This window comes from Crocuta crocuta, unplaced genomic scaffold (genome assembly GCF_008692635.1).
Source record: "Crocuta crocuta isolate KB4526 unplaced genomic scaffold, BGI_CrCroc_1.0 scaffold541, whole genome shotgun sequence".
Taxonomy (NCBI): domain Eukaryota; kingdom Metazoa; phylum Chordata; class Mammalia; order Carnivora; family Hyaenidae; genus Crocuta; species Crocuta crocuta.
Genome location: NW_027531901.1, coordinates 1292303 through 1304682, shown reverse-complemented (window position 1 = coordinate 1304682; position 12380 = coordinate 1292303). Strand labels below are relative to the sequence as shown.

Here is a 12380-nt window from a genome sequence, read left to right as displayed (position 1 = left end):
AGAGGAGGTCAAAACATTAACATTAACAGGAATGTTGAATCCTGGAAGAAGTTGATTCCAGCCCTCATGGATGACTTTGAGGTATTCAAGACTTCAGCAGAGGATGTACTTGCATATGTGGTGGAAATAGCCAGAGAACTAGAATTAGAAGTGGAGCCTGAAGACAGGGCTGAATTGCTGCAATTTCATGATACAACTTGAACGAGTGAGGAGTTGCTTGTTGTGGATGAGCAATGAAAGCAGTTTCTTGAGATGGAATCTACTCCTGGTGAAGATGCTGTGCAGATTGTTGAAATGATAGCAAAGGATTTAAACTATGACATTAACTTAGTTGATAAAGCAGCAGCAAGATTTGAGAACACTGACTTCAATTTTGAAAGAAATTCCACTGTGGATAAAATGCTATCAAACAGTAACACATGCTACAGAGAAACCATTCATGAAAGAAAGTCAATCCATGCAGCAAATGCCATTGTTGTCTTATTTTAAGAAACCACTGGGGCACCTGGGTGGCTCAGTTGGTTAGGCGTCCAACTCTTGGTATCAGCTCAGGTTACAATCCCAAGGTCGTGGGATTGAGCCCTGCATCAGTGTGGAGCCTACCTGGGATCCTCTCTCTTTCCCGCCATTCCTTTACCCCACCCGTACTCTCTCTCTCTCTCTCCCTTTCTCTCTCTAAAATTTAAAAAAAAAATGAAAGAAATCACCATAATCACCCCAGCCTTCAGCAACCATCACCCTGAGCAGTAAATGGCCATCAACATTATGGCAAGGTCCTCCATCAGCAAAAAGATGACTCACTGAAAACTAGAATGAAAANCTAGAGGGTGTTATGCTGAGCGAAATAAGTCAGGCAGAGAAGGACAGATACCATGTGTTTCACTTATAAGTGGATCAGGAGAAACTTAACAGAGGACCATGGGGGAGGAGAAGGGGCAAAAAAATAGTGGGGAAGAGACTCTTGAATGCTGAGAACAAACTGAGGGTTGATGGGGGGGAGTGGAAGGGGGGTGATGGGCATGGAGGAGGGCACTTGTGGGGATGAGCACTGGGTGTTATATGGAAACCAACTTGACAATAAACTATTAAAAAAAAGAAAGCTAGAATGATGGTTAGCCTTTTTTAGCAACAAAGTAATTTTTAATTAAGGTATGTACGTTTTTAAAACATAATCCCATTGCACACTTAATAGACTACAATATAGTGTAAACATAAGTTTTATATGCACTGGGAAACCAAAAAATTAATCTGACTCACTTTATTACAATATTCACTTTATTGTGATGGTCTGAAACCAAACCTGTAACGTCTCTGAGGTATGACTGTAATGGGTAATAAAAAAGGAAATTGTAGAGAAAATGAATAGCAAATGCAGAAGACAAAGGAGATGTGCAAGAAGGTGAATAGTTTGAGCAAATGTAACCAAACTAGCTTGAGCCAAGCCCAGCAGGAAATGAGGGCGTGATATGATCACAATGGGGACAGAATTGTGTAACTCTCTGAATTCTTTTGGATGGTACCACGGGTGACATTAAAACACTTACTAGCCTGTGTGACACAGGGCACCAACCAGGACTGGCCATATTGCTAAAGCAGCCTTCTGGAGGCCCCTGTTGTGCCAGGTACTAACCCTTCAGCTGTCGCATCAAGGAAAAGTCTAGAGAAAGGTCCCAAAAGAAGGGCCAGGGCAGCCGGGGAAGGGGTGGGGAGCACTTGAGGCAGCAGCTATTTACCAATAGGTGCAGAAATGTTTTGTTACACTCATGCATACTGGTAGAATATTATCAACCCTGGTTACAAGTGATAGAAATCCAACCCAAATTAGTTTATGGGGATAAAAAAACATTTTCATCTACCAAACAGGAAGCCAAGAGATGCCTTTGGATCCAGACCGACCTGGGTCCAGGAGTTCAAATGATGCATCAGGATATTATCTCTCTCCTTCCGGATTCTGCTTTCTTCTGTATTGGCTCCATCCTCAACAATCTCTCTCCATGTAGTGGCAAAATGTTACCCTGCAAGTCCTTTACAACTATGACCTCAGAAGGGAAATGACTCCTTCCCAATAATTCCAGCAAAATTCCCATGGAGGTATGTCATTGGCCAATGTCATGTCCCATCCCTTTCCCTAAGCAAACACTGTCCAGACATGCAACTCATTGACCATGACTGGATCATGTGCTCACCCTGGGAGCCACAGCTGAGCTGGGAGCAGTTCCCAAATAGAAAAGTTATGTGGCCATAAGAAGAGAGAATGTATGATGAACAGGATTAAACAATAGCCCCCACCCTGTCCACCCCTGAACTGCCCAACATCAGCATGCGTTCTTCTTTCCAGACATGCAGTGTCAAAAACGCCTTCCTAACATAATGCAGCCATCCCACGTGTAACTGCACTCCCCCTCTTTCCAAAAAGCAGCCCAGAGCCTTGTCCTATTAACGCATCCAGCTTCAACTGAAGTCTATTTGAATAATAGGAGATCAGCAAATCCTGACAACTTTACTTCCAAAACATATTCAGGATTTGACCACTTCTTACCACCTTAACTACTGTCAACTTCATCCCTCACAAGCGTTATTCCCATAGCCTCCCAATTACCCGCCCCCCCATTTCTACTGTTGTCCTGAACAGTCTATTCTCCCCAAACAGCAGCCAGGGTCAAAAAATCCAACCATGGCACCTATGCTGGCTCTCCGAGTAGATGTCATTACAATGGTTTTACATAATCCGGTTCTCACTCCTCATTCTCTGTGCTTCAGCCACACCGTCCTTCCTGCTCTTCCTTAAACACACCAGGCATGCTCTTGCCTTGGTAAAAAGGTCCTTGGAATTTGCTTTTCCCTCAGCCAGTATATCCACACGGCTCATTCTTACACTCTCTTCAGTTCTTCCCTGACCACCTGTCAAATTACCAGCTATATCCATAGCGCTCAGCACCCTCCTGGATATCATATATGTACTTGCTCACCGTCTGTCTTCCCCCCTGGAATGTAAGCTCTGTGGGAGCAAGGACTCTACCTACTTTGCTCACTGATAGATCCCCTGGACCTAGAATGGTGTCAAAGTAGATTCACAACATTTGGAAAATGAGTGACATGCTTTCTTCTTGATCAGTCCGTAGCTAGCTTCTCATGGCCCACCGCCCAAAGGTTAGTCATCTGATATACAATAATATAAGAGAAACACGTTATCCCTCTTCAGAAAAGTAGAAACCACATCCAAAAGTACAAGCTCACAGTATACCTTGAAGCATGTTCTCCCGGTTCTGACAGTGGAGGGATTTCCTGGTTCTATTTCTAGGAGAATTCCTCACCCACTGTCCTATTGTGTCATAAGAAGGAGCATTGGAAGGAGACTTCTAAGGAATGGGCAGCTTATTGCACTTTCCATGACATCAGTGTACTACGGAAATTGTCTTCAGGTTTGAGCATTCATGAGGCGCCATTTGCCTGGACTGAAGTGCCTCTGACAATACAAATCCCTTAAAACACTGCTATGACTTCCATCTTTTGCATTTTACCAACTCAGTAGTTTTTGTTGGGTTATGGTCCTTCAGTCTAAACTTTGGATTGGATACCACTGCTCCCCACCACCACTGCCATGTGCAGTCCTCAGCTGAATGGTCTTCATCCTAGTCTCACCCAGCCACTGCACACAGATATTGAAAAACGATTGGCTTGGGTGTGGAGGCACATCTCATCTGCCACTTCCCGGTCTGTATAGCACTGGGCAGCTCTAAAAGTTGGAGTCGTGTCTCCTTTGCTCTCTAGGGAGTGCAGGGGCAGGGTCATTCAGGGGGCGAGATGCGGGAAAGGGTGTCAGGCTTCTCCCAGCTTCCATTCTTTCCCTCATCTCTATGTTTCCGATCACTGGTATGCTGGTAAATGTTTAACAACTAGCTCTTTAAAGGGAGTAATCTCTGATTTGTAGCACTTTCTGATTTATCTGGTATAAATATTCCCACTATGGCCCGTGTCAAGATACCAACATGACATCCCTGAAGGCAGAACTGGGAAGAGATGTGCGCAGTCGACCTGAGGCAGTATGAACTGGCTCCAGCACACCCCAGTTTCCAACCCCCCTGCCCTTTCTCTAGCAATATTAGCCTCGGACAGAAATTTGTCTTTCCACTCTCCAAAATCTAAGACTCTAAGACCTTAGGTTACTAGTCATAGCCAGAAAAGGCCTCCCTTTCTGCTTTCACATGGGCCAGTTGAGGCGAAGTTTGTCTTTCTTTATGTGCCTCTAGCAAGCCTGCAGGAAGGAGCCCGTGTCTTTCCAAATCCTAGCGTTTTTCTATGCAGTCCCTTAAACTCTTGCTGCAAAGGGCAGTTGATCTGAGTCTCCACATACAATATGGTGTAGTTAAAAGCATAACAGAAACTTCCAAATTCAGATCTGGTCATAAGAGAGTCTCAGTATCCTACCACATCTCAACCTGGCCAATGCCACACTTTGAGGTCTATTAATAGTAACACTCATCTCCAGGTATCAGTTTCTATGTCAGAATTACTTGGTTACAAGCAACAGACATCAATTCCAACATCAAACAAATTTCCTGGAGGGCCACAGAGTAGCTCAGAATGGAAGTAAATGCTTAACCAGGTCTGGATAGATTTCTGGGCAATAGACACCTAAAGACAATCTCTTCAGGAGGTCAACACTAATCAGTTCCAGCCTTTTTCCTGTGGCTGTCCAGTCAGGGATTTGAGTGGCCCAGCACCAGCAAGGGAGGGGAAGAGCANTCTCTCAACTCACCCAACCCCCTGCCCTGCCCAGCTGCCTACAGCACTACCCAGCTTTTATGGGAGCTTCTCCCTTCCTTAGCTCTTTCTGCTTCTTCACTTTGGCCTCCTGGAATCACATCCCCAATACTACCTGCCACCAAATCTTTGTCTCAGCTCCTGATTTGAGGGATCCCAAATGAAGATAAACTCCCAGATACCCTATGGTTCAGAATTAAGAAACTGATTTCTCATACTGTCCACATACCCCTTACACCATCCGCAGGCTTCTTACGTATNCATTTCCAAGTCAGGTTGATCAGAGAAGCCCTAGAAAATCTGAGCTCTGGTCGTAGGGCCAGCTTTTCACAAACCTGAGAGTAAATGCCCCCTTAATTTTTGTGCATTAGGTGACTCTCTCAACTCACCCAACCCCCTGCCCTGCCCAGCTGCCTACAGCACTACCCTGCTTCTCCCTTCTCATACTGATTTCTCATACTGTCCACATACCCCTTACACCATCTGCAGGCTTCTTACGTAGGGTTCCTGGATAAAGGGCTGCAGGAAGGGCATCACTTCCCCTCGGTTACGTTAGGCACGTGCAGGGTCCTACCCAGAAGTGATGATGTCATCTCCCCATCCTAGCTTCCTGCCCATAATCAATCCCCCTGCTTCTGATTGATGGCACAGGTGAAGCTCCTCTCCCACTCTCTCAAAGCACTACTGAGGATTTGGTTTTGGTGGTAACTGCCCTAGGACCAAGCAGATCCTTGCCTCCCCTTCAAAACTGTTCTGTGATGAATAAAATGTTCATGACAAGCTCAAGCTTTGGTTTCTCAGCGCATCTTGTAAACTGACAAGATTCTTGACAAGTTCACAACCACCTATGGCCCCCCTTTTCCACCATTATATTGTATTGGGCTGCTTGGAATTCCACAATTTGCAACAAGACCCTCCACATTGGGACTTTACCCAGAAACTTCCATTTCCCGACACACGGCATCAAGGCACATGGTTCATGCTAAGTGGCCATCAGTTAACAAGCAGCTTGGTTTGTACCACTCAGCAGAGGACTATGGGAGAAACTTCCTGGTTTCCCCCTTCGTTGTCCACTCCATAAAAGAAGTCAATGAGCATCTGAAGCTGTCTCCTGAACACCAAAAAGAAGCCAGACTTGCTCCTTCATTCCAGCGGCGTCATATGTGTAGACTGTGATGTCCAACTAACCCACCCACCGTCCTGCCTTTGGGCAGAGCCTGCACTGTGTTCTACAAAGCTTCAATCTCTGAATACGGATCTCCTTGAGGATAATAGAGAGCACTTCCAGATGTCTTCTTCCTGCTAGTTGAAACGTTTCCTATAGCAACTAGTTCTCGAATCTCTCCCTGGATCTCTCTCATAAAGACTGTAACCAAGACAAACCTCTCTTACACGGTGGTGGGGAGACGACTCCTGTGTCACTCTCGTTCCTCCAAGAGCTGAGATCAAGCCATAACTAGACGTGCAAGAGATTTATTGGGGAAGACCCTTATGAAGAATAAAAGAGAGGGGGCAGGAGTCTGCAGGAAGAGCCTCAGACTGTGATACAAGTCTGATGTTGTGGAAGGAGGAAGGGGAGGAAGTAAGACTGGACAGGAAGTGCCACAGAGAGCGGCGCAGCTGTGAGCATTGGCGGGGAGTAAGGCTGCCCAGTGGAGGCCTACTTGTTGGGCAAGAATGGCCTAACTCTGGTTCCCCGACCGTCTTCAGTCGTTGGTGGGAGCAGCACAGAAACAGCAGAGCTTCTACCTAAACCTGCAGTAGAGCCTGAAGGTGCCACAGCTGGAGCTCAGCAGAGCAGATGTCCAGCGATGGATTGTCTAGGAGCCTTTATCCATGTTGGGCCAGAAAAGGTGTTTTCTAGTTAGACTAGCAACACCTCGCACCAAGTTCCCACAGTCCTCGGGGGTTGCCTTCAGTACCCCTGAGCAGGGTTGGTGAAGCACAGCCCCATTCAGGAAGCCCCCACCCAACACTTCTGGCCTTTCACAGTGTGCTGAGTACTCAGAGAGCAGCTTGCCCGCTCCCCTCCTGCAGGGTGTGCTTTTCCCTCTAGTACCGTCTACCAGGCTGGAACCACAGTGAGGCAAGCCAGGTGCCCTGAGCACAGACTTTAAGGAAGGGCTCATTCTCAAGTGTCGAACTTGGCCTTGCATTAAGCTGAGAGTGAGTGCATCCTGGCACCTCTGTTGCCTCACCCTCGTCCTGACCTGACGGCCGGTGCTTCTGATCCATCCACCGAACTCTGGGTGTCATCAGCAGTGAGTCTGCGGTTATCGCTCACCGTTCGCCAATGTCGTGGCCTCTGGCTCGCCTCTCCCTGTCCTGTTCCTGTTTTCAGTCCCAGAGCGATTCGTCCAATACACAGGTTTCTCAGGCCCAGCGATGACATCCCGCACCCTATATCCACCACTCACTGGGCCGGCCGTATTCTGCCCCTTCCCATCACTCATAGGAACACCAGTCTCCTAATTTTGTCAGCGCACCCCACCCCCCCGGCACACTCACCTTATTATTTCCACGGAAACAATTCTCCCAGTCCCGTAGGTGTTCTGCAGGTCTTCGAGTTTCCTTCGCTTCCATTCTATCCTTACCTACTTCGATCTAGCTTTATGCTCACATTTTTGTGAACACTTTCAAATCTTTTGCCACTTTCTACATGTCTGGTAAAACCTTGAACTGCTCCAGTTAAACCCAAATTCTACCCTCGCTGCTCCTCCTCCAGATAATTGCTGGTATCATTTCAATTTCATGAGCACAAACTTTAGACGGGTTCTGAATACTGTCCAGTGATCTCATTGCATTTCCCCGAAAAGTTCCTTTTCCTTCCCACCAAAATGATATTTTTGTGCCTCTTTCTCTCTTCTCAAATCTCCGACCCTCCCAGCCCCTGCCTTCTTCCCCTCCTTCATTCTCAGTCGCTGCCCCCAACTCTTCCGTCCTTATTCAGTGACACAACTTCATTTGTATCATTCACTCTCCCTTAAATTTTATATGGGTTGGAAGTCGCAACAGTTCTGAATGAAATCTTGTTTTGTCCCATAACTTTTCTGATTACTTTTGTGTAATAAGAAGTCCATTGATCACTTTAAGTCCCGAAATACAGTTGATTTGGTATTTAGAATCTTGGTCCCATGTCATAGCCAAGGCATCTAACTTCATTCAGAGTTCTGGCTACTCCCCCTCGCTTAAGCTGCGGCTTGCTGCACAAACTGCCCCTGGGGAGGGGGTGCTGATTGGTTCCTCACTCACTTGCCTCTCCGTCTCCTGTAGATGCTGTGTCTCACTCTTACAGGGCTTGGGATTAGAGCGACGAGAGGAGTGGAGAATCCTCTACTCTCTGAGCCTGGGCGATGTTTAAAGATGACTCTCTGGGAGCCTTTATGAGTCCATGTAAAGGCTTTCCTTCCTGGAGATCTCTCACCTGCGTTCCCTTTGTTTGAGGTAATATGCTCTTCTCCAGCTCATCTGCCCACTCACTTCCTTCCACAGCCCCGAGAAACCCTGAGGTGGTCCACCTCCCGACCCTGTCTGTTCAGAGGCCGTGCTATTAGATGATCTCTCTCTCTGTCTGTCTCAGAACTCATATCTGATGCCTGAGAACACACAAGGTCCTCTACCCGGACAAATCCGGGGATGGTATGTCTGTCACAACACAGCCACCCCTCCGTCAGCTTCTCTGTCAGCAGTGAGACAACCCGTCTTGAGCTGTTTAATGTCCCAGGCAGGAATCAAGCACTAGCCATTACATCTCCCAACCCCAGCGCTCTCAAAATGACTTCCTCCGAAGGTTCAGATCAAAGACGGGCACCTCACAAAACACCTCTCCAACGTACACTGTCTCTGCACCCTCCCCGTCAAAACCTCATCCTCAAGAAACCTTCCGCCTTCATCCTGACAACCGTACTTCTTCATCCCTCGGTGTGGGTGGAGTTTAAGTGTCATGTTACAATTTCTTCGGAAATTTGCATCTTGGTCTAGCACCTCACTTTAGCATGTCAGTTCTATTATATTTGGGTGTCTCAATCAACACTTCCGATTGAACATCCTGTTACACTTCATTGAAAGAATAAAGTTATCAGATACATTCCCACCAGCAAGTAATCAACTCAGCTCTCTGGGCATAGTCTCTGCATTCCCTGCTCTTAAAATGGAAAAAGAGAGTTTCAGCTCCAGTGAAATCATTCTGTGCTCCAATCACATCACACCCTCATCCAACCTATAGTTATCCCTTCTCTTTCATCATCAATGTTGTCATTCCAATCAGTCTTCCAGTATGTTCTATGTACCCCATGTTAAAACACACACACTCAGGGCGCCTGGGTGGCTTAGTCGGTTAAGCGTCCGACTTTCGCTTGGGTCATGATCTCGCGGTTCGTGGGTTCGAGCCCCGCGTCGGGCTCTGTGCTGACAGCCAGCTCGGAGCCTGGAGCCTGTTTCAGTCTGTGACTCCCTCTCTCTCTGACCCTCCCCTGCTCACGCTGTCTCTCTCTCTCTCCTAGAAATAAATAAAAATATTAAAAAAACAAAAACAAAAACACACACTCAGGGTGGCTGGATGGCTCAGTCGATGAAGTGTCTGACTCTTGATTTTGGCTCAGGTCGTGATCTCATGGTCATGGCACAGAGCCCCAAGTGAGGCTCTGTGCACTGAGCGTGAAGCCTGCTTAAGATCCTCTCTCTCTCTCTCTTTCTCTCTCTCTCTCTTTGCATCTCTGCCTCTTTACCGCTCCTCTGCGTGCGCATGCTCCCCCCCCTTAAAATAAATAAACTTTAAAACACACACATTCCCTCTCCCTCATCCCCACATCTTCCTCCACCCCGAACGCCCTGCATTCCTTCACAACAAAATTGGCTAAAAAATTGTCTAGACTCACTCTCTGCTCACTTAACTCTTGTTTGGTTGGCTGATTTGGAGGATTTATTTCTGGTTCTTATTCTAACTTTAAAATACACAGAACAGCCCAAAGAACACTTCCTCAAACAACCCCCCATTTACCCACCTCTCTGAGTAACAAATGCCAGCCTTCCAGTGGTTAAGGGCCGGTCTCCGGGGCCAACCTGCCTGGAATAAAATCCGCATCTATCCTTTCGGGGTGAGCTATCTAACCCCACCTGTTTCATCTTCTTTGCAAAAGGACTGGTAGTTGCAGGCACCTCATAGTATTATTATTCATACTCAGGGACTGACTCAGACTCAGGTCTGTGCCTGGAAGACTGTACTTGTTTAGCAAACGTTAGCCGTCCAATTTTCTTCAGATTTCTTCCTTCATTCTTAAAAGAATTCAGACGTTAAAGATGAGTTGAGGTGCCCCTGGTACCCCTTCCCAATCTCTCTTTCCTCCCTTCTTAGAGGCAACTATTTTCTTCAGAGATTTAGGCCACATACATTTTTGCTAGGTTTTTATATTTATCTTACATAAGTTTGTTTGGCAGATAAGATACGACATCAGGTATTTTTGTAAAATTTGTGTAAGTGGCATAACATTTCATATGACTTTCTGCATCTTACTTTTTCATTCAACATTATTTTTTGAATTCATTCATTTTAACTGTTAATTATTTTTAATCTTATGAATATACCGTAATTTAATAAGCCATTTCCAATTGGTGAACATTTAAATTGCTTCAGATTTTTAGTATTAAAACAATGTTGCTAAGAACAATTATATACACTCGTTTGTGCACATATGCAAAGGTTTCTCTTGGGTACATAGTCTCATGGATTATATATACTCAAACCAAAGTGTTCAGAGTGTTCAAAGCAAAGTCTACCAGTAGTGCAGAAACTTCCTACTTATCTACATCATCATCCACACTTAGATGTCAGAAAATTTACACTTATTTATTTATTTTGAGAGAGAGAGAGAGAGCAAGGGAGGGGCAGAGAGAGAGGGAGAGAGAATCCCAAGTAGGTTCTGTGCATGGGGTCCAACGTGGGGCAGATCTCACAGACCATTAGATTATGACCTGAGCTGAAGTCAAGAGTAGGACATTTAACCAACTGACCTAGGTGACCCCAAATCATTTTTTTAAACTTTTTATTTTGAGATAATTGCGGATTCACATGCAGTTGTAAGAAATAACTCAGAGAGGGGCGCCTGGGTGGCTCAGTCAGTTAAGTGTCTGACTTTGCCCCAGGTCATGATCTCGTGGTTCGTGAGTTCAAACCCTGCATTGGGCTCTGTGCTGACAGCTCAGAGTCTGGAGCCTGCTTCGGATTCTGCGTCCCCTCTCTCTCTGGCCCTCCCCCGTTCTCTTTTTCTCTCTCAAAAATAAACATTCAGAAAAAAAAAAAGAATTCAGAGAAATCCCATGTACCTTTCATCCAGTGTCCCTCAATGGAAATGTCTTTCATAACTATAGTATAATATCTCAACAAAGAAATTTACATTGATATAATCCACTGACTGAATTCAGATTTCACCAGTTTTTCCAAGCCTTCATTTGTATGTGTGTGTTTTGTTCTGTGCAATTTTATCACTTACAGTGATTCGTATGACAGCCACAATGAAGGCACAGAACAAATTCATTACAAAGATTTCTTGTATTCTCCCTAACAGCACCGTCACCACCCTCTCCATCTTACCCCCAAACTCTGGCCACCACTCATCCATTCCCCTCTCCGCAATTTTTTCATCTCAATAATGTTGCATAAATAGAATCATGCAATATGTAGTCTTTGATTGAGATGAAATTGGTTTTCTTTAGTCAGCAGTGAGATCCATCCCAGTCATCGTGTGTATCCGTAGTTCATTCTCTTTGATTGCTGAGTTGCACCCCATGGTATGGATGTATCCCAATATGTTTAACCATTTACTCACTGAAAGACATCAAGGGTGTTTCCAGTATTTACCTATTAAGAATAAAGCTTCTATGAGTGGCTAAAATGAGCAAATCAGAGGACTCTAGATGCTGGCGAGGATGTGGAGACACGGGCACCCTCCTACACTGTTGGTGGGAATGNGGGGGGCGGTGGGGAGGGGAAGGGGGGTGATGGGCATGGAGGAGGGCACTTGTGGGGATGAGCACTGGGTGTTATATGGAAACCAACTTGACAATAAACTATTTAAAAAAAAAGAATAAAGCTGCTATGAATGTTTGCATAGAGATTTTTGTATAAATGTAACTTTTCATTTCTCTGGGATAAATGTCCTAGTGCAGTCCCATGGACTGAATATTTGTGTCCCCCTAAATTCATGTGTTAAAACTTAATCCACAATATGGTCACTTTTGGAGGTGGAGCCTTCAAGATGTGTTAGGTCATGAAGAAAGAACCTTTACAAATGGGACTTGTGCCCTTATATAAAAGACCCCAGAGATTTCCCTCAACCCTTCCACCATGTGAGGACATAGTGTGAAGACATCCATCTGTGTCCCATGCAGATGGCAAATCTGTCATGGCCTTGATCTTGGACTCTTCAGCTTCCAGAATTGTGAGAAATAAATGTCTGTTGTTTTAAGCCACCCAGTCTTGGGCATTTTGTCATAGAAGCCCAAATGGACTAAGTTACGTGCCATTGCTGGATGATATGAGATATTACTTTTGTAAGAAATTACTAAACTATTTTCCAGAGTGACTACCATTTTACATTCCCACCAGCAATGTCTAAGTG

General features: G+C 45.5%; 1 long non-coding RNA gene across 1 annotated transcript; it reads left to right on the top strand.

Annotated features, from left to right (window-relative positions):
- Positions 1–1552: 1552 nt before the first annotated feature.
- On the top strand, positions 1553–3493 carry LOC144239805 (uncharacterized). The gene is made up of 3 exons (XR_013337492.1): positions 1553–1622; positions 1864–2091; positions 3302–3493. It is a non-coding gene; the product is annotated as an uncharacterized LOC144239805 (long non-coding RNA).
- Positions 3494–12380: the final 8887 nt, after the last annotated feature.